General features: G+C 34.8%; 1 long non-coding RNA gene across 12 annotated transcripts in view; it reads right to left on the bottom strand.

The window, feature by feature from the left end:
• The window catches only part of LOC148223892 (uncharacterized), a 123,815-nt gene that overhangs the window by 62,737 nt on the left and 36,856 nt on the right, over positions 1 to 24,222 (bottom strand). For 11 of the 12 annotated variants that reach the window (XR_015803041.1, XR_015803043.1, XR_015803042.1 and 8 more), the window contains exon 2: positions 19,256 to 19,320. This is a non-coding gene — a long non-coding RNA (uncharacterized LOC148223892). Of the gene's footprint in view, positions 1 to 9,673; positions 9,824 to 10,563; positions 12,713 to 19,255; positions 19,321 to 24,222 lie in introns of all 12 variants that reach the window. The other variant, XR_015803045.1, reaches the window with a different exon arrangement.

Raw genomic sequence — 24,222 nt, 5'->3', positions numbered from 1 at the left:
ACACATGTCATTCAAACTAGGTTATATGTACTGAATTACTCAAATGACTACTATTAGGCAATTGCCTTCCTCACAAAACCTATATCCTATCATTTCTCAAATAATTGTAAATGGTCAATAATAATAGAGCTCCTATCACTCCCCATAGTAGTCAATTAAGGATTGTATTAGATACAGTTGCACAACATACACCATAACTGCATCTGATGTATCCTATCTGATGCTTTGTAATCTTGATATTTGGAAGCTTTTCTATCAAAATCAATGACAAAAAAAATCAAGTCCAATATTTTTAAAATATAATATTGTTAAATGCTGAAAAATAGTAATATCAGCTCACACATACACCTGATTACTTGTAGATCACATATTAACTTAATGAATAAATTAATTACTCCAATGCCTTGTATATTTGTGTCTTTTGTTTTAAAAAGATATACATAGATGTGTGTGAAATCCAAGTGATTTTTCCCGGGCTGCAATTGAAATTGAAAGGAAGTTTATGGCATTGCACAAGCAAATTAATCCTGTTTGGGAACTTCTTTAGTCCACCTGTGCAATGCAGCTCTCACAAACAGAGTAATAGGCTCTTTTCCTTCATAAAAGCCATAGACAGAAACTCACACCACTTTGCAGAATACCTTATTAGCTTAAATCATTCTTTGTCTGAGCATATGGGTTTTTCTGGATGTCATCTACAGGGCAATAGTAAACCACAAAAAAAAAATCTTTAACCTTAAACATGCATGTGGTTCTGATTAAGCCTTCTAAACCACTCACATTTAAACTTAACTAACTGTCTAACAGCTTCATTTGTGGGAAGCCAAAAGAATTCATTTTCTTTTTTATATCTGATAGTCTTCCACACAGATACAAAAGAAAACAAAACAAAAGAATCAAAACAAAACAAAAACAAGCCAAAAAATAAAAGGCAGAAAGTAATCATCATATAACCACAGAAATCCGGGAATCATAGAAATTCAGTTTGGGTATGTTTGTGTTTTTGGGTTTTTTTTCCATTCACAGTTTGTTACTGAAACTATTTCAGTTGGTTTCTGCCTTTCTAGCTCTAAAAGTTCAAAGTTTCTGCTTCTTTCTTTGCTTGTTTTCAAAAAATTCTTTGAACTGGTAATACAGCTACTATGAGTTTACGTTGCCACATAAACTCATCCATACAGATCCTAGCTTGAAAGTTCCAAATCCACCGTGTTGTATATGGATTGAAATCACCTACTGTAATTTTTCTCAGAAGGAGAGGGAGACAATTGTTGCTTGACATGCAGCTTTTCAATACTTTTTCTGTGCTTTTGAATATGTATCTATGGGCCTAATTTATTGGACAGTATTCAAAACCTCCTTGTGGGCCCAATCACTCATTTTCTCAGGGGCTCTTCAGTCAGAGACTCAGTATTCTAGAATCTGAATACTTTCCAAACCTTAATTAATGTATTGTTGCAGAGTCCTGTGAGAAAAGAGGATTATACTGTCCAATTAACAAATAGGGAAATGAGAAAATGTAAGGTGAAAGCCTCCATTACACCAAATGGCTATTCTAGTATACTTATATCTGTTTTTCTCACAGTACTGAACTTTAGATAGCATTATATACTTTCAAGGTAGAAGTTTCTTGGATTTAGCTGTAGTTAAGAGTACAAGATTAAATGTTTTCAAAACAAAAGTGGTGTGTTCTAGAAAAAGAAAATTCATATGGATTAATTGGTTCACTTGCCATTGTAAAAATTCAGAGATAGTTAGAATTAATTTTTTTCACAGCAGCATATTCATTTTCTTCAACTGTGAAGGTTTCCTTTCTGTTCCAGGATTTCTCCTTCAGCCATGACAAATCCCCATTTCTGCAACAAATCAGACAGACAGTATACAAGCAACAGCTCCTCTCTTACTAAGCTGCAGAGAATCTTTATCCAGTGAAGCAGGAGGAAAATAATGAAGTCAATTGATGATGAGACAAAGTGTGTAACATATGTAAGTCTGGACAGTGAGAGAACTATATGATAGGCACTGTAATGGCATAGATTTTAATTTCAGTTCCATCAAAAGGTGTCTCATTAGCTCTAAAGATTGATTTCCAAAATAGTCGATGCTAATCAGTTGTCCTGACACAAGATTTCATCAGAGAAATGCAATTAAATGACTTTATCAAGCACTAAGGCAATATAGGTCAAGTGTAGGGGTTGTAATTTATTACAGTCTAATTTCTTGAATTCATTGCTGTTTGACTTTGCACAGGTTACAGTGTCTACACAGATAGTAAGATAGGTGGGCAGGGAGGAAACTGTGGGTTGTGTCTGTTCATTTCCTAGATAAATTAGTAACAGAAATCACTACCAGTAAATATGCAGGGGTTGTATGAGATGATTTTTCTGGATGTCTTTTATGTGTTCTTTTTGCTGCATGGAAAGGTTTTCTCTTTGGGAGCAGTGAAGAAGATGAAAGAATTGTTCTCTCAACTAGGAGAATAGAGACATTGATGTAGGAAGAGAATAAATTTATAAACCAATACAAAATCCAGCCCAACTTCAAATCTTGTGGCTCCAGCTGTGTTATACTAGATGCACTGTTATAAACTACATCTTAGGAATATTATAATTCTTAGATTAGCAGAAAACAAAGATATTCTAATCTCATATACCTGGAAAATGGCTCACAAAGAAAATATAGCTACATGTGTGAGCTAAGTCTCATCACTCAGACAGCCCCTGGATTCAGAGCTCCCCAAAACTGAGGCTTTTTTTCCTTCCTTCTTTTCTAAACTTGTTAAATTTTTTGGCATATCAACAACCACTGAAACATAGTAAAAATGGGAATATTGATAGAATATTTCATCTCTTACTCTCATACTGGCAACTTTACCAAAAATCTTGATATTTCTCAGGCTGAACCAGAAAACAAAAGGTAATTTATATGGTCTCTACTAGAATGTATTCCAAACTTAGTTCATTTGAATCACAAAAATTATTTGCATACTAAACAAAAAAAAATAGTGTTAATTTCCTCTGAATTGCTGTTTTGTAAATAAGAGAATTCTCATTATATTGACAGGGTGGGAAGGATGTGTATATTTATACTCTATGTGGTATACAAGTACAATATTTTAAACACATATAGTTCGCTTATCTCTGTCTATTGACCTTGTCATTCTGATTCCACCGAGAAAGTAGGAATTGTACTTTCGCATCTTTTATTTATTCACAGGCTGAAATTATTTCTGTGGCCTATGGGTTCCCTGAAGCTACTTCTGTGATTCACTGAATTGCTTCTGCTGGGTTAGTGCACATTAGAAATGAAATAACTGCCAGCAGCAGTCGCTTTCTGACTGATACTGCAGGCCAAATATCCATATATTAAAACATGTTACAAGAGGTGTCTTCAGGAGAAAATGAGTATTACAATGTTTAACTAGCCATTATGGATGAATGTTTAACTAGCCGTTGTGGATGAGAGCAAACTACACTTGAGCTGTACCAGGAGAAGGTTCCAACATAGGTTTAGAACTGCTTTTTGTTTACTCTGTCAGCATTATTTGCCTGTATCTTGCTTGAACAGTAAACCACTTTAACTTGAAGTAATTTTAAACCATGCTTAAATAAAAATGTAATTCACAGCTGCCCTGAAGAATATATTTTAAAATCAAAGTGATCAAAAATGTAGCAAATTATACCATACCAATCCTACAGGATTCCAGATCTTTACAAAGGTTCCAGCCAAGGTGCACACTCAGCCATATCCTTGTCCTGGTTTAGGATGAGACCAGAGCAGGAAAGCCAGAAGAGGAGCACAGCTGAACAGACTCCTGAGCAGGAGACCATGCAATTAGCATTGTACATACATGTCTTTGCACAAAACTGCAGAAATCCTCCTAAAGATAACCTCTCAATAGAGGTAAATCAGAAAAATATTTAAATATTTTGTGTGCATAAAAAGGCTCTTCTAGATGAGGAATTCCATTGGTATTTACTAAAAATTCTCTAATAAATCTAAATAAGAGAAGTATGTTTTGACTTCTTCATTGCCATGCACTTAGCAATGTCAGGGCATTGTTCATTTCTATGTAGATATGATGCAAGTCTTATCTGGTTTTGTATTGGTTTATAGTAGATATTGATTCAAGCTTTGTATGCTTTCTATTATAAGCGTGCCTGTAGCAATTATCATAAAAGTTACTTGGATAAATTAATTTTTAGCTCTCTGGAGCTCCTAGTATCTTATGTGACACACAGATAGATAAAATACCACAGGGTGCATTCACTATTTTTAATAATCATGTATAAGCACTCATATATTAAAAAAATTGGAAAAACATTAAGTGAACTTCACCTCTTTGCAATGCTATTTTCACTCTAATCAATGTTTTCACAAGTCCCAGAGCACCAAGAAATGCACAGACATTCAAGACTGTAATCTTTGGAGCCAGATACTCTTCTGCTTGTGCCCACACTTGCAGTGGTTGCATGCTGTTCTGAACAATTTGAAGTGGAATGCTAGCAAAATATATTTAAGTAATTTCAAATTGAGAAAGATAATACAGCTTTCTAAAGCAGTGTGGCAATCTTCCAATGTTAATAAAATTCTCATTTCTATAACACATAACCCTGAGCCACACAGCCCCTTAAGTTCCAAATTATTTCATGACAAATTTGACATACTGGGTTTTATAGGCCTAACACAATTTTAAACACAAAAAAAATAACAGTGCACTACGCACTGTGACCATTTTTAGAAACATTTAACACAGTCACAGCTGTTTAGGTCTTATTCTGCTTGGAAAGAGCTTTATTTTTCAAATTTAATCCAACAATCATGGAAAATATCAATAGACAGTAATATTAGTAAATGCATTATGCTAGTATATAATAACTTTATGTCACATTTGCTTCTCAGAGATAGTAAATCCACCAACACCACCAAAATGAAACAATATTCAGATATGATCAGTTTACAGACCTTAAAAGTTTAAAACAGAAAACCCTGAAAGAAAAGAGTTACCATTAAAAATCTAATGAGCATTAAAAGTTAGTTACACACACTATAAACTCAAAAATCATGTCTGTGAGATGCTACTGCATAATCAGATATCAAAACTAAAAGTTTTAGAAAAACTATATTCTGAAGGGTGGGTAGGGGTCTCCAAAGTTCTAAATTAGTTTGTCTTCTATAGATACTTGTTACTTTAACTGTACATGGAAGAAGGGGAAAGGTTATGTTTCCAACACATAATAAATATTCAGTATCCTAAAGAAAACCTACTTGTGGCATCTTTGGCAAAACCACAGGCACATTCTATAGCATTGAATCAAAGATCCTATCATATGCTTTACTAAAAATGTGAATTAAAAAACACTATATTTAGAAAAATACAGAAGTTTATATATTCCCAAGATTTCAGTAGCAATAAACGTCTTCTGTATTTAAGAAATGCTTTGTGTAAATAAAATATTGAAGGTGTCAATCTTTGCAGGAATCTATCAGATCTTACTCTCAATTCATTAAGTGAAAGACTGATTACAGTTATTTTATGACTGATTATGCATGACTTCCCTTTATGACCAAAAAACAGCACTCTGAAGACATATTGGTTAATGCACGGGCCCAGACCTTCCAGCATTCCTGGTCATTGTATAGCTCAGAATTATCTATAGAGCTGCTCTTTTGTGCTCCAGGTCTTCTGCTTTTCTCCTGTGTCTAAAAGACACTGAATATTTGAAGGATCAATTCATTTCCCTCAAGACCTTCTATAAAGACCTTAAACACCCTTTTTCTCCTGTTTGTCAGTGTATTCTGGGAAGTGTGCACACTCAGCTCTCTTCATTTGTCACCCCACAAACTGCAAGTCACCTCCAAGCCTATGTTCACGATCTCCAAATAAGACTGGAGAAAATATGTTTACATGGTTCTTGGTCAGGACAATCCAATAGCCTGTATAAAGTATAAAGTTTGCAGTGTTATCAGAGAACCTGAATATTGTACTGAAATTTATATCAATAGAAGGCATTGTTAGGCCTTATAAGTAAATAAATTAAATACAATTTTTTCCAAAGAGGATTTCCTCATTATCTCACTGATCGATGAAACTATAAATAAAAAGACAAACTTTCAAGGCAGGTTATAAACCTCTGATCTGATATTTTAAACATACCCACTACTATTAGGCCTACCCCAAAATCTCTTCTATTGCTTACTCACAACATCTTACTAAGCTGACAGAAGTGAAAGAGAAATGCTATGGTATGGAAGAGGTCTTTCCAAGCTTCCAGTGAAACAACACAAGAAAGAATGCCTTAAGGACACATTGGAATGTGATCATTTCTAGTCAGTCTGGAGGAAAGGTCAATCCAAAAGGGCATAAGGACAAAAGAAACTGAATATTTCAGTAAAAGGTTGTAATGGCCCCAAGGATCTTCATCAAAAGTTTGATGAAAAGTTCAAGAGAAGTACCAAATTTTTAAACTAGCAGCTGCTTTGTTAGTCAGTTCAGGTTTTCCTGAATAAATCCTCACTGTATTTTCCTGCATATGGAAGAAAACAGTTCTCCTGGTAAGGAGCAGTAGTAGGAGGGTTGATAATTTGGAAAAAGCAGAAAATATAGAACTCACAGAACTCAGATTCTAAAGCCCAGAAAAATAAGCTTGAGTCACACTTCAGAGTCTGGATTGAACAACTTGCATAGAGCCTCATTACAGATATGCCAACAACCTGAACTCCTCTGAGTCATGGTTAGGAATGTTTATTGTTCATGCAAATAGAAAATACTTCATTTCTGGTTATCCACAAACATCTCATTTTCCTTTTCTTCTTACTGAACTAAATGTCTCCAGGGCCCATAACTGTAATGACATAGTTATGATAAAATAATGACAGATACAGATGCTTTAAATATTTTTTTAGAAATTTATGGTACACTTTAAATAATAATGTTGCTGCATTGACTGTTTGATTTAAGCACCACTATATATCTTTCTCTCCAAGACTGAAGAAACCCAGGTAGGTTAGGCAGATTGGAAATAATATGGGAGGGACCTGAAATACCTCCAAAGTGGATCATTAATAGTCAGGTTTTAGATTCATTATCATCTGATCTCAAGCTCAAAATCCATTTTCTTTTCAAATTGTCCAAGATATTTAGGTAAGACAACTAAAAATATCCTCTTCTTTTTTAAATTGGATGGAAAGAGAGCTAGAATAAGGCAGCATAGCCCCCTCCTCCCAGTGAAAATTCCACTCAACATTTCAACTAATAAAAGAATTGGTATTCTCTTATCTGAATAGAAGGGATCTCCTATAAAAAAAGGCAGAGGCTGATAATAAGTGTAAGAATAGGCAGGTAGGAAACTGAAATTCCATGGACAAATGCAGAGAGCAATAAAGAGAAAAGAAAGGAATATGCCCCAGCAAGTATCAATGATTTGGATATACAAAGCAGATCATATTTTGTGCTGTGCAGCTACCACAGTAGACACTCTGAAAGCAGACAAATGCTAGTTTAGTCTGTAGTAATAGCCCTGTTAACACTGGCCTTGGGAACAAAGACCCTGGGACCCTGAGAACAAATGGCACTGGCACGTTCCTTTTTTAATTGCCCTATGCCTGCCATTTGAATGATTCAACCTTTTGTTCTTCAAAGCCACCCCGGCTTTCAGTACATTGTATGCAGGAAAGCAGGGGAGAGTAAAGATGGAAGAGAGTTTTGCAGTAGGTAGACAGCACTCTGGAGTTTAAGCATCTAGCTGCATGCTCACGTCCTAGATTTGGGTACACAGATAAATTCTCCACATCTCAAATTGGATTTAGTTCTGCAGATTGAAAATAGATGCCCATGTAAATTCCAGTGAACTATGTTCTTATCAAACAAATTCTGCTATTTTTCTGAGTTATGCTACTAAAATGCAGCATGAATAATTGCCTTTGTCCTAGTTCATGGTAATAAAAAGGTTTGCACACGTCTTTGTGCACTGCCTTCATCCCCCTGGGCAATGCTTGACACTTAAATCATCACAGATTTCTCTGAAATTGAATGATGATTTCAATACCAAAAAGTGAGGTTTTCTCCATCTCCAGGAGGTGGGAGACTATTCAGATGTTCCAGACTTGGTCTATGGGAAGTCTCCAATAATGTAATTGGAAAAGTACCTGCAGTCAGTAATGACTGTTGGAGAATGATTATCTGTGGCTGGGTGAGGTGGCTGTGATGGTATTGAAAAACACTCTGAGCATCAGTGGAACAACAGCTCCATGATATAAATATGATTAATTTAAATAATGAATAGGAAATTAAGCAGAACATTTGAAGATATTCATCAGTAAGGCAGTGGCAAAGTCCTCTCTATTCCATGTTACCAGATATTTCATTAATAACACCTGACAGATTAGCAAGCAGAAAACTTTGTCAAAATCCTGAATTCTTTAAAATGTTTTTCTCAAGGAGAGAAACAAAATCGCATAAGAAACTCAGTCACATATAGTATCTGCACGATTCCTAGCAAATTAAGTAAATAACTGTGGAGAAAAAAATAAAAACAAAAAGCCATTCTATCTTTGTCAAAACTGGGAAAAAGATTTCTCAAACACATAATTACTCAACATAAGACACGTGGTTTGCTCCTTGAAGTCCTAGAAATACTGGAATATACTGAGGTTTGCCATATTACATCAGAATATTTAGTTTCTCTGTGTACTGTGTTGACTTGCTTATGTTAGTACTAATCTTTCCCATAGGATAAGGGAACAGAGTACAGGATAGAAACAGGTCTCCAAATCATTTAAATTATATGCTTGATTTTATTTCATTGGACTAAAATGGCACCCTAAAATGAAGAATATTCACTTGGCACATGGTTAAATAGAAAAACTTAGAAGCACATTTCCTATAAAATAAATCTAGCCTTTAGTAGTATTGCAATAATTATTATAAAATTGGGTTGTATCTCTAAATCAACAGTTCTAGCATCATACCTCAGATATTAATTTTATGCCTCTAAAGACTTGGAGAAAATGCAGAAATAACAGTCTGTAGTTCCAGCAGAAGCAAAATAAAACTTAAATTCAAATACACTGATATTGATGTTAAGGGCTGTTGGCACAACTGTATGTACACCGTGAGTATATTTGTAATAAGATTTTCTATGACACAAATGAATGCCTTTTGTCATAAGAAAGTGAAATTAGATAAACAATGTGTTCATACAAACAACAGAAGACAACAATTAAAAAAAAAAAATCCACAAAAACAAGACAAACCAGGTTTCAAAAGCTGTTCTCTGACATTGCTGCTAGTATAAAGGAAACTTTCAGAAATTTAAATTTTTTTTTTAAATGTGGAAAGTAGAAAGAATGTAAGTCCAGAAAATGAAATATAAAATCATAAAACATCTAAAAAATATTTAAGGAACTCTTTATTAATGTACAAAAATAAGCAATCTGACAAAGACTCTATAGGACCAACAGGAGATTGAGGAGCTGTAAAAGAAGATAAGGCCAAAGCTGAAAGGTTAAATTAATTCTTTGCATTGATGTTCTTTATAGATGATGTTTCCACAGGGGAAACTTTTTTGCAGAGGGAGAATTATAGAAATTATTTGCAATTGGACTCTCAGTGAAAAAAATCATAGAACAAATCAATAAAATTAATAGTAACAAATAGCCACAAAATGATATTCACCTATGAGCTAGAAATATCAGATATGAAATTGTCAGGTGATACTACTGAAAGTGATCTCCGTGCTGAGACAATTAATGGTTGAAGAAGTAAGTCAGTTCTACTGATAGGTTTCAGTTGGAGTAGAAGAAAATATGCATGAGTCAATCAGACCTGTTGAAAAAGAAGGAAACTAAATGTAAAAAAAAGAGTAGACAAATAAATATGATATAATGAGAAGAATTAACTCAGCTTTTGTAGTGTGTTATGGTGCCTCATAAATTTACTGGAGCTGTTTGAGAAATTGAAGAGCATGGGAGCATGGGAGAAGGGGCTGACATTATTTACTTGAATTTTCCAAAAGGTTTTAACAAAATTCCTCAGCAAGGATTCTTACAGACATTATGGTACTTGGAAAAATAGAAAATATATTTAGTAAGATACTTGATTTCTCAAGGAAAGTAAGGGCATAAAGGATACCAAGCTTTAAAAAAATTATTCTGTGAAGGGAGTTTTCTAGAAACATCAACAAGCGTATGGATATTTGTTTTATTCAGAGTTTGTAGCAGGCTCTGGCAATACTGATGAAAAGATGACCAATTTCAGTGAAAATGCTAAATTATTTAGCATTATCAAAACAAAAGCCAGCTGCAACAAGCTACAGAAGGTTATCATAAAGACTGTTTGGACTTGGAAAATATCCAAGAACTATCAACAGCCATTAGTACAAATCAGCTATTACTGTGATGAGTCTAAATTAGCCGTGTTCACTCAAAACAGTTTTGGGAGTCTTTAACACATCTATACAAGCTTCAGCTCAATACTCATGAGAGATCATGAAAGCAGCAGAATGGCAGACATAGTTGGATAAGGAATCTAAAATAAATGCTGTTGAATATTGAACGTAATCATACCTCTCCACATCTGAAAATGGACTCTGGAGAACTAAAGATGATACAGAAAAGTGTACCTAGGAGGATAAAAAATTGTTATTTAAAGCAGAGAGATGAAGACTACTAGATAGAAAAGAAGCACCCATGAGATTAATATGATGAATGCTTATAAAATATTGACTTGAATAAAGTATACAAGAACTGTTCCCTGGTTCCCATCATGACGGAACTTAGGTGACTTAGTTATCAAGTGTCAGGCTTAAAGCAAACAAAAGGAAACACTTTTCACACAGCACATAATTAAACTGTAGAAGTCATAGTTACAGGATGTTGGAAATGTCAAAAGCTTAGGTGAGTTAGGAAATAATTAGAAAAAAATCTTATGGAAGAAAAAATTTAGCCAAGGCTATTCTGTAATACACATCAAAAAAACCTGTTTCTCACTCAAAAAGTCATGGAGGTATGGTTTGACAAAAGTCAGAAACAGTTGCAGGAAAATATTACTTTCTGCTTGGCTTGTTCTGTTATTCTCTCTCAAAGCTTTACCTATTGGCCACTGCCAGAATACTGGTCTACTTAAATCTTTGTATTTGTTTCTATATTTATGTTCATCACTTTGTTTCACAAAGGTCTTTCCTTTGGTCTTTGAGATGACTTGATAAAAAGTAAACTCACTAAAATAAGAGCAATGATTACTCTGCAAAAGTATTTTTGCTAGAGATACTTGGTGAAGCCATCTCCTACCCGAATTAAATATCTATCCTAATTCACAGGGAACACCCTTATCATTTGTGGCAGTCTCAAGGCAGATTTATCTAGCAATCTGTACCAAATAAGGGTCATTGCTCATGCATTCTGTGACCTATGCTTTTCTGCAATCTGTTTCTAAGTGCATCTCCAGGCACTGATTCTGTTTTACAACAAAGTAGTTTGATCTGTCTAGGAACTTCAACTGGCAAGCTTGAGTTTAAATTAATACAGCTGCTCTGAGGGATCAGCTCCTGAAGAACTTCCATGAATACTGGGTTCATGTGCTGAGATGACAGTAAATAGTTGAGAATTATCACGATCTTATTAGGCATTTCTCTCTGGAGCACAATGAATTATCATTTTGGCATTAAAACCTAAAGCCATAAAGCTCTACGTGGCCTTTAAGAAATCAGTTCATGTCACCTGGTATAGTTAGGCTTACACAGGTTTCCTGAGAGAGGTTATAGCTAATGAAATTTCCATGCATTTCACAAAAATACACATTTGATATGAATTTCTAGACATTTTACCAGTACTTGTTTAGCAACAAACATGGTGAAAAAGTGCAATTTTAAGGTTTTTCCCAGATGTTAGACCAGAGTTATCTTATATCAGAGTCACATTACACAATGTGGGCCAATATTCAGTTGCTACAGGAATAATCCACATTATAGAACTACACCATTGGCACTTAGAGAGGATGTAATTCAGTCATTAGCCTTACAATTACTGTTAGAAATCATACTTTTATATTCAGTCACATGATTAATAGAGGCATTTATATCCAGATGCTTTGAGGCTATTTCTTCCCAGAAGAATAATAGAAAATGCCTTGCTTGAGTAACACCCAGAGCTCCTAAATGTTGGACTGTGCTGAAACCTCCAGTGAAGTTATGCAAAATCTGAACTATGAAATGTGGGTCATGTTGAAGATATCCAGGAATATTAAGGTAGCCAAGCTAGCAAGGAGATGAAAAGTTCATGAGCAGTGCACAAATGCACAAAAACACAAACATAAAAATAGCTGTGTTCTTAGCAGAGTGATTATACAGAGCTCATTTGTAGGCTGCAGACAGATGTTCGTCTAGCAAAGAACAGTGACAATTGAAATTATGAACAAGCCTAAGAGTTTCCTCCTGTCTGTTCCTGAGAGCCTGCCAGTTCTGCAGCTTCTGGGCATAATGGATCATATGAGAGCCCCATAAGGAGTCACAGTAGTAATAAACAGCTGATGAAGGCAGTCTGAAAAGAGAACTGACTTTGCTTGAAGTGGATAAGGCAAAGCTCTCAGACTCCTTTGTCCAGCAGAGAATGGGAATGGCAATGTGGGAATGGCAACTTCCAGCTGGCAGATTATAGGTATGGAAAGCTGAGTACAATAACATCCTCATACTTCACTGGAAGACATCTTCTCATGACCCTAGGGAGATTAGACGTTCAAAATTATTTAGAAGCTTAGGTTATTTTTCACCACCAAGACACAGGAAGAGACAGGAGAAAGAGATGTTTGGATTTACACCTTTATGTCCATTCATGATATGAAAAGAAAGCTTGAAAATTTTTTCTTTTCTTTCTTCTTTTAAAATGAGAAAATTCAGTCTTTGCCTGAAGGATAGAAGGAAAAGAATCGTTTCACAGAAGTCAGAAATGTGACCAGAGAACATAAAATATTATTAATGCAAAATCTAGTATCTAAAAATTTGGTGAGATTTTTCCATATTACCACTAAATGTATACAAGATTACAAAGAGTAATTAAAATTAAAAAAAAAAAAAAGAAGACATATCTGTTTTCACTAATTCTTTCTAAATCACTCAGACTTAATCCCTTGTGTTTATCCCAGATCTCCTTCATTATCCGGTCTCTACAATAAATGCTGAAACATTCTGAGGAAGTTGCTTAACGTCATTTGGCCAGCGCCTGTTATCACATTATAAAACTGAAGCATCTCAGGAAAACACAGCCTCTTTTACAGTAGTACAAGTCGTACTTGTCCTACAGTTATTTTATACTTAACCTTCAAGCCACCATGCTCTAGGATATAAACCAATCATCACTGACAGAGATTAACAAGAAATTTCCTCTACAGGCAGAGCATTTCATAAGTGCTCACTGCAGGGATTCTTGCACTTCCCTCTAAAGCATCTGGTAACGGCCATTGTCAGATGGAATAAAAGCATAAGCAAGCTGTTAGTCTGATCTGGAATGGCTTCTCTTGTACACTAAAGCTTTTGTTCCTGATCTGCCTGTACATTTTCCCTGCATTTTGAAAGGGGCAATACAGATAATTTGGCACTTATTGCCAGTTAATTAGCAAAATCCTTCTCTTATCCTTGCATAATTTGATTGAAAAACAGTAACAGCTATTGCAGAGAATCATCATTCCTCTTAGATGTCACATGAAAACTCCAGGTATTCCTCCTGACTTTTGGAAATAGTGTATTAAATAATGAAATTGAATTTAACATTCATCTTCCAAGTGTTCCTGGAATTTTTACTGCTCCAAGAAAGAAGACATTATGTAAATATTTCTTCCATTGAGAGCATAATAGTAAGTAAACAAGATCAACAAGAGTTACCTACACACAGCCTCATAAACTTTTGATTTTCACATGTCAAGTTAAATAAAGCACAAATTTCCTCAGCAGATACCTGAATCAAGAATTAATATTCTTTTAAAGCAGTTTTCCATACCATTAGTTTCCTTAGGAATGACCTAGTTCCTTGAGGAAAGTCTCACATCAGCATGCAGAAAAAGAGACGCTCATTTAAAATCGCATCATGTAAAAGATGAGAAAGATATTTGTGTATGTCTAAGAGTCACACTCCTATTCTACACCGATTCTGATTTAATTGGAAATACTGAGAAGTATAGTGAAGAAAACTACAATTCAAAAGTATCCTGTACACATACATAAACACATAGATAGAGAGATATACATTAATACTTATGACTGTTTCTGAATGAAGTTTCATATTTCTGTGATTGAAAGAAATATCACAGAAAATCACATTTGATAACAGATATTAAGCCAAACTATTTTCTTACCTGTTGCAGTTCAGTTCCTAGCTTAATGAGGATTCTTACCATACATGTCAATCACTGAAATGAGCCTATGGTAAATATTCCAGCAATACAGTTTTTAAAAACCATGAAAAATTTTGAAGATTAATTAATCAGTCACAGCCCAATGAGTTTGTTGTTCTGATTGTACCCAGACACTGAGGGACTTTTTATGAGACCTGTCTGGGAAAAATAACTTATTTTGCTTTTTTTTTTGTACTGTGAAAAAAACGGTATCTTAGATACTACTGTGGTAAACAGTGGCATCTGTACAGGAACTAACACTGCCTCTGACAAGCAATGGAAACTAATGATGATTTTACAGTGCGGGTACAAAGATTACTCAGCAGTGGCTACAAGGAAGCTCAGCTGTGTGTTTTGCTCCTTGGCACTCATTTGGAACCAAAGTGTTATGGAAAATCCATTTTAATGGGAACAAGTAAAGGACAAAATTAAAACATTTGTTTACTGAAATTTGGAGTCCAGTATCACTGCCTGGCTCAAAATCTGAGCCAAAATTCAAGTATAGTTCGGGTTGGATTCTTCTTCCAATGACCGATCAGAACCCTGAAGGTGGTGGTAGAGCACAGCTCGTTTCTAAGTTGCTTTTTGCATCTTTACAAATGCAGCAAGTTTTGCACATGTGAGGCATAAAATAAAATTACCTGGAAAAGGCAATGCCTAAAGGAGATATTGCCATCTTCCTTACAATTGTATTCAATTATATTGATTGTATTAAATTAAATATTCAGCTTGAATAATTTGCACTAGGGGATTTGTCTTTATAAAAGTATTGGTGTGTCATTTATCCTAATCAACCTGGCATTTAACTCTCTTTCACTGTAGTTTGTTAAAATGTATTGGTATTATGCAATAACCACTCACATTAAAACAATGTATCAAGATATTAACTTGGAATATCTCAGAGTTCTGCTTTACATGGTATGAATGATATTAAAGACAGTCAAGCACTGCTCAGAGAACTCAAATTTCTTATTATTATAGTTATTACCTATGGTAATATAAATGTCCACAATCTAAAAAAATAAAGAAAGAAAAAATTACATCAACACTTTCATTTCATAAGTTAAAAATTTAGTGTAAATTTTTAAAGTTCATTATTTGAGATCTCTCCACACAATGGATTTTCAAAGTAATTTTATCTGCATTTTTTATTGTGTAATTTAGTGAATTTTCTCCTTTTAAGAGGAATATACTTATATTCACATCAATAAGGATTTTTCTTCTCCCCATAATCAATGCATTAGCATTTGTAGTTCTTTTTGAAGTGTAGCTGTTTTTAAATATAAGGCAGAAAAATTTCTGTATGTCCTAAAAATGTACTTGGAAATGTTTTTAAAACCCCCAGCTTTGGCCTAAACTCATTGGATATCACTGATAAAATTCGCTGATGTCTATAACAGCCTATGGTAAAGGCTTATGAGTCAGGCTACAAAAAAAATTGACTGAATTTAGAATAAATACTTTTTTTAATCAAAAATATGTGAATCATTTTGGTTTGTCCCTTAGGTCGTTTATCAATCTATTTTCCAAGTGTTTTCCATCATAGTTCTCGGGCCTAGAAAAAATTACTTTAAATGAAAATTGAGATATCTGGATATTTGTATCAAACATCGATGTGAGTCACAACAGAAAGACACAATACTATAATTCTCATACCAAAATTCTATGGAATTTTCATATTTGTTTCCCTGGGTGGAGAGGTCAGCCAACACCAAACCTTAAAAATCCCACCTTGGTGGACTATGCTTTAAAAGAGATGTTTTGAAAAGTGTCAAACAAAAGTGAATTCTCCAGTGGAGAGAAGAAAAAGTCTGCCCGTGGAAATGGAGGTTCTTAAATACTGACCAAACTGTCTGCAGCACAGCACTTGTGGAAATATTTTGATAATATTTTCTGCAAATTTCAGGAAATTTATATGCCTTCCCGTTATTTTTCAGTCTACTGAAACAACATGGACTGATACCACTTATTTTGAAGAACCAAATTCATTTTTTAAAACATGATCTCCAGTAGGGTAACTCATATAATAGAAAAATAGCACTGTAACCCATGAGAGAGAGTAACATGGCTCAAAAACATATAAAAAAGGTGATACACAAACCCAGACTTCTCATAAGTTCCTATGTTTTGCAGAATTAAAGGAAATTTGGAGCAGGGGTGCCATATTATAGCTACAGAAATAAACAAAGTTCACAGTGAACTTTTACAATTCCCTGCGCAGTTCGGTGGTCAGGTTTGAATGGGAATTCTGCCATCTTGTGGTCACGGATTTCTCTGCAAGACTCCGTTCGTCAAATTAATGCTGAATGTGAATACACACAGCTTCTGCAAAGACTCATTAAAAACAAATTTATGCTTTAGCAACTTCAGGATTGTTGATAAGATTTAAATATTACCTACTCATACTAGTGCCGTTTATCTCAGTGAAATTTTGCGCAGCATGTTACCTATAAAGATAATTTTATCATTCTTGAGTGTTTATTCTATATATTTAGATGATATATGTAATTTTTATCTATTTCATGTTCACTAATTGAGAGTCTTTTTCCATGATACTTGCCTTGCTTTTATGTATATTTGGCTGTTATATATAATTTGCTATCATGCACGATGCAATCTTCCAAGCCAGGTTCGCTGAGAAGATTTTTAAGATGCAATAAGTGATGGTGATTATAGATTATGAGCTCAAATTGCAGTAAGATTTGTAAATCATCATTCATTGCTGTGATGTAGAATAACACTAGTTTCTGTTCCACTCCAAGGGAACATCCACTCATAAATAACCTCTACATGGGATGATGAACAGGATGGTGCCTCTCCTGGTATGCCCCATGGCTGTCTTGTGGCAGTTTTCTAAAAATGGCCACTTTAAAAGTTCAGAGATAAAAGCCAGAATTCAACAATTATTAAAATAAAGGCCTTTGAGTTTGCTCAGTTCACACAGAGATCACACATCAAGGTCATATAAGAGAAGACTGAATTTCTTGAGAACAGCAATTTTTCACACCATCTATCTGTTCTCCAAAGCTCTCCACCATCTGTTCCCCCACAAACACTCACCCAAATAGTAACAGCTTTCCTGACACCCCGAGAATTCCTCAATCCCGACTTCCTTTTCTGTCTCTTTGACCATCACTTTCTCAGCAGTTCACTTCCACACTTTTACAGCCTGGATCTTTCTTCTTGCTATTTATGCCTACTTTTTACATTTACTCTTTTTGAATTTCCACCAGATTCCTAAAATGGACTGAATGAGTAACTGCAAGTGTGAGGCAGAATGAGGCATGAATTAATGGGTGGCCGAGTAGAATAGGAAGGAGACAGAATGGTGAATGAAATAAAACTATGTATGTGGGTGACTGTGAGCTTGAGGAGAAAAGTAAATCAAGCAAGTGTGTGGATGAGAAATGAACAATCATAGCTAAGCTGAGGAAGAGCAAAGAACAGTTAAGGAGCACTGTGAGGAAAAAGAACAGAGAAACAAACCTACTCAGAATTGTTTTGATGAAAAACTTGGAAAAAGGAGGAGAGAGAATTCAAAGTAACTGGAATAAAAACTGGAAAAAAAGCCACTGATCCCAAATAAAAATAAAAGCAAAGGGTTTGAACTAGGAAATACTACAGGAACAGGAGTCAAATAAATAGAAGATTAAAACAAAACAAAACAAAAAAAAAGGAAGTAGAAAATATATTGCATGTTCACTCCTTTCATTGTTCCAATATTAAACTGAAGGGAAACTGAAGGGAAGTGGGGACTTGGCTGGGGAAGGTGATGAGAGAAACCTTTAAATTCCTCATGTCATAACTCATCTTCTTATACCCCTCCACATTAGCCTATCTATCTACCTCCAGATAAACTCTGCACCACAGACCAAATCCATTCTTGGCAAGTATCCTCATTACTCCTTTGAAAACCTGGTCACTTAATGTTTGGTACTGATTTTTTAACCCACTAAATGGTGCAAACACCATTTTTTTCAGGAAATTCCTTGGCAATAGATCATTCTCATATTTTAGAAAAAATAATCACTTTTCTGTCAGGTAGGTGTTGTTCTCAAATCTTTATTTTCATGTTGTTTTTATACTGTTCTTAAGGCCATTGTGAAAGGGATAATTTATCACATGCTTTAAATTGACACAAAAAGAAACTGATGGGTTCTATTTCATTTTTTACACCTTTATCTGTGAAAAGAAGCAGCAAACACTAAAAAGTTAGCACTATTTTTTTCTCACTAAAGAGTTATGATCTATGGGATAGATTCGCATGCATATCCAGAGACTCACATACACATAGAGAAAATCTGGTGACTTTCTCTTCTTTGTTACCGTAGATTATGACCAGTTATCTCCAATAATGGTATAATGATAACAAAGTGGTGCAGTCTGCACAATTCTGCCCGTGACCTTTGGGTAATTATTTAATATCTGTGTAGCTATTCTGCCATCATTTCTCACACTAGCTATGAATAAGCAAATTTGGACATATTTTGCACATACTGCAACTACTGTATGCCTAGGACAAGGACACGATTTCTAGGTTTCTTTAAAAGCAAAATCCCTTTTAAGAAAGGCAAAGAATTTAATCAAATTATTTTTTCAACTGTATGCTAAGACAAATACTGAATTAACAAGCTTTGATTACAGTACTCCTAGCCTTCTACATGTCATGATGGATTTCTAATCAATTAACATATTGATAGACAAACTATTCCATGAGAGCCCTGTATTGGCAGTGGGTGAAGTGGCAGGAATTTCTACCTCTGAACCAAATTTAAAGAATAAACTGGGTAAAGCAACATTTTGCCTATGTGTAAGTGAAGATCAATCCATAGTGCAATGTAGTCATAAAATAATTTGTGGAAAACTTTTACTTACTTTCTCAGTTTGACTACTTAGACCACTTTGAGAGCTGTGTTCTACTGGAGATTGATGGGATCCCTCTGTAAGAGAAGGGAAAGAGCATCTTGAGTCACAGGCTTGCCAAGCTGGCAAAGAGGGCTTTAACCTGAAGTTGAAGGACAAGAAGCAGTAAGAAATGGGGTAAGAGCTTCAAACTGATATAGGGTAGGTTTAGATTAATGTTGGTAAGAAATCCTTTTCTGTCAGGGTGGTGAGTCACTGGAACAAGCTACCCAGGGAAGCTGTGGATGCAGCATCCCTGGAAGTGTACAAGGCCAGGCAGGATGGTTCTTTAAGCAATCTGGTCTAGTGGAAGGTGTCTCTACCCATTGTAGAGAGGTTGGAAAAAGCTGCTTTCCAAGATCACTTCCAACGCAAAACATTCTATGATTCTATGACAAAATCAATTTTCGAAAACTAAAATTTATAGAACTCTTTCCATAAGGATTATAAGACATTCCAAGCAGCCTAATCTTAGGGTTAGCTTTAGTACATATGCAGAGCAATTCAGACTAAATAATTTTACTTTTTTACTGTGTCCGATTATTAAAGAATAGTATTAGCATTTGTAGAAAAAAACCAGCTAAATTATGAATATATGTTCAACTGGTGTAAAAATGTTGCTTTTAATTTGTGTCTCATGAGGTCATGTTGTTGAATAACCAACTCTGAACATTTTCTACTTAAGGACATCGTGTCAAGCCTATTATCTGCTAAAATTGCCAATTAGAGTAAATGTATTCACTTATATGCTTTAGATGTTGCAGTGGGGTGAAGATTTAAAACTAACTGTAAAGGTATATCAGTCATATGACTTCAGGAACCTTGGAAGATGTTTTAAAAGCAAACGGAGAGCTAGTAGAATCTATAAGCTTAAACACTGAATCTATAATTTGCTTAATATTAAATCGAGCCAGATACATACTGGATTAAGAATTATTAAGAGAATACGATTTTTTTTTTTAACCACCTCTTTACTACAATAATTTTTTTAAAAGAAGACTTGTCCCTTCTCTCCATTATGAAGCATTCATGAGTGTTTAATATCTGTACACTTTCAATCATCTTTGTGGGTAAAAGTGCAACTAGCTATTTATGCAATAGTATCTAATGACAGGACATGTTAGAGAATCTGATCTAATTTAGACTGAGTAATCTTGTTCAATACCGTCTGTTTAATAACAAAGATTGAAGCTAAGTCAGAGGTTATTACGTGTAGTTCACTGAAGAGAGAAGTGCTATTAAAACTAAGAAACATTATTTTCTTGGCTTTGCTACTGATTCAATTTAGGATTTTGAGCAAATACCTATGTATATGTATATGTATATGTATATGTATATGTATATGTATATGTATATGTATATGTATATGTATATGTATATGTAATGTATATGTATATGTATAGTGCAGATTCATACCCATATATTTATGCATACACAAAAAGTATATACAAAATGTGTAAAATGAGAATTCTTTAGAATGCTGAATGATCTTTTTAAACCTTTTCAACATAGATCCCAAAGGACGAAGTATTTCAAGGAATAGAAGACACTACTTACCAATTGAATTCTGAAAGGGCCTCAAAGAAATTAATTTATCTGATTCTCAAATATTTCATTAATCCAGAATATGCTTAGGCAACAAGTCAAGAATACATTGGCTGTAAACTGAAGACAACACAGCTAGATTTCCTCACAAGGAAATGAAAGACATACCTCACAAAGATGAAAGCTCCCACATTTCTTGATTTTTTTATACAAAAGTTATAGATATGAACAAATTTAAGCTCAGGTCACTTTTGGCTACTCTTTCTTTTCAAACATAGTTTGAAAATTCGGTCTTTTATTTTCAGTTTAGAAAGTATCATATCTATGTTTGTGCATTTCCAGAAGACGTGAAGAAACCTTACTTTGAAATCAATGTTTCTTCAAAACATAGTGATTTGTTGCTTATATTTTTAGTAAACAAATAATGACACTGATTTGCATCTGAACAGGAGGAACATGGGAATGCTAACTAAATGGGACATGCAAGTAGAAAGGTTTTACGTTCTTTTCTTTTTTTCCCCCCACTTATGTTTTTGTGGCCTTCCCAGGAGTCTATAAATAAAACAGAACAGTGGTTCTGCTTTGGCAAGTGAAAAATCAGATTTCAAGAAGGACTCAAGATCAATAGACTGCTATTTTGTAGATGAATCCTGGAATATTAGTCCCAGAAGGCCAATATATATCTTTAGATGGAACTCCCAGGTTTTACTTTCTTCATACTTAAAATATTTATGCATATACATGATACTGCCAGCTTTAAAAGCATTAATTTATATCTGTATGGATTAGGAAAATGTCAGTTATGCTCTTCAGTGAAATAATACAGATGGTTTCACATACCTAGAAAATAAAATTCCATAAAAATATAAATTGCCATGAATATACACTGCATCAAAACAGGGAGTAGTATAGCATCCATTAAACAACTGACACACGGAGCAGAAGAGAAATAACCATGATTCAGCCAGCTTTCATGTCCATAGATAAAACAGAATTAGAATCTGCCAATTCCAGATGCAAGCTGCAAATTCTGCCTGCCACACAGCACTTCTTTGTGAGAGAAGTCTCCAGATAAGCCTTCTTTCCAGGGCACCACAGGCCAAAAAACCTTCTCTATTAAAAAGGAGATAAATTTCCCAATCTGTATAACGTGGCCAGTGTACAAGGACTTCCATGAGATCTAGTCCTAATGCAAAGCTTTCCACTGTGAACTCCTTAGAGCATAGCACATGGTGAGGGAAGGTGACATAATACTTTTATATTACTGTACTAGTTGATTTTGCCTCTAAATGTCTTAACCTTAGTGGGAGGTGGTGAATGGCTCCCTCAGTGAAAAGCAAGAAATAAGAGAATTTAAATCTTTATTAGGGCTGCTTAAAGCTACTAGAAAATCAAGAAAATAATAAAAAGGCATCTATGACTGCCATGAATTGGCAAGTGTTTTAAAGCACACTTAGCATCTCAAAATTTCAAGTTTCTGATGGCTATGACAGTATCCCTGTTCTAGTTACAGTATGTAAGTGAAGGGGCATAAGGTAAATAGGTTGAAAGATTACTAATAAGCTAGAAAAACACACTTTTCTATCTAGAAAATGTGTACTCACTTCCCATCCACATCTTTACCTACTTGAAATTTGTTATTACCATACAGAAGCAGATGATCTAATGTTAGTTTTGGGATCAACCAGAAAACTAAAAATAATGGCAAATATTCTTTCACTTAGGTACAACTGTAATTCATTGGTCTCAGTAAAGACTTCATCCAGGGGTTCTCCCCCAGTTCTGATATATCAGGTGTATTATCTGTTGCCATTGGTATATAAGGCATTATTTTTTAATGCACAAGAAATTCTGGACAGGTATCTTGAGGCTTTCTTTTAATTAAAACATGTAGACAATTCTGTGAGCCATCTTTCATGTTCACACTAGTATTGACATTGTAATGGTGCAGCACTGTGGGCCTTTTTAGCATATACAGATGGGTCAGGCACATTTATTGACAGAGTTCTTAAGTATTCTATGCAAACACAGGAAGTGACTGGCAAAGAACACAAATTATAAGACAAAGTTTAGATTTTTTGCCATTATGAATGATGTTCTGGAGTTATTCTATTACGAAGACACACATTCTAATATGACAATCTCCATCATCATCATCATTTGAATGTAAGCTAAATGACCAGAGAAAATGAACCTCAGGGTTTATACAGACCACATGATACAAGATGTTAAAGTTTACTTTATAACCAGTACCACCAAGCAGCAAAGCAAGGACTATGACATCACGTGATGCAAGACATGCTAGAAGCAGACCAAGGTCAAAATTATCTCAATTATCTGTGATCTTCTCTTATGGCTTAAGCTCAGATGGCAATCAAGCCCCACACAGCCACTTGCACTCTTTACCTCTTGGGATTGAGAAGAGAATCAAAAGGTCAAAAGTAAGAAAATTCATGGGTTGAGATACAGACATTTTAACAGGTAAGGCAAAATCCATGTGCAGAAGCAAAGCAAAAAAAGGAGTTCATTCACCACATTCCATGGGCAGGCAGCTGCTCAGACAGCTCTAGGAGACCAGGGCTTCATCACATGTAACAGTGACATGGGAACACAAACGCCATCACTCTGAACACGTCCTTCCTCTTCTTCTTCACCCAGCTGAGCATGATGCCACAGGATAGGAATATCCCCTGGGACAGTCAAGGTGAGCTTCCCCAGCTGTGTCCCCTCCCAACTCATTGTGCATCCCAGCCTACTTACAAAAATCAGAAAAGGCCTTGGGGCTGTGCAAGAACTGCTCAGCACTAAGAAGAACTCTGTATTATCAACACTGTTTTCAGTGCAATTCCAAAACCTGGCCTCGTGGCAGCTACTAAGAAGAAAATTAACTCTACCCCAGCTAAAACAAACACACCTTTTCCTTAAGAAAGGGCATTGTGAAAATTTTTCTCATTCTCATGTCAGATGGATCTGTAATTCTTTACAGTAAATTCCTTGTTCTTATATTCCTGCATATTAAATAAAGTGAGTAAAGGCCTTGTCCATTTTATTCAGTTACTGAGCCAGCCTTTTGTCATAAGTTCTACTTGCATTATTTATTATAATTAATTGTTACACTTGATTGATTATTGAGAATTTTTCTCTAAGGACATGCATAATCCTTGAGATTCATATATCTTGATATTACAAGGATCATAAACCTTAAATTAAGAAAGGATGGACTAATGCACATAAATTGCTCTCGTGTACTTTCAGAAAATCTTTAATTGTTTCTACCAGAGTGATGGTGTATTTCTGATGTCTATCTATCTGCTACTGATGCCTTTACTCTTAGCATAAATTAAAAAGAACTGTTTATTCCCATAGTTGTTATGATTATGAATTAGCCCATGCAA

Source organism: Sturnus vulgaris, chromosome 4 (assembly GCF_052056855.1).
Source record: "Sturnus vulgaris isolate bStuVul1 chromosome 4, bStuVul1.hap1, whole genome shotgun sequence".
NCBI lineage: Eukaryota > Metazoa > Chordata > Aves > Passeriformes > Sturnidae > Sturnus > Sturnus vulgaris.
Note: the sequence above shows the minus strand (reverse complement) of the source record. Positions and strands in the feature narration are given on the sequence as shown.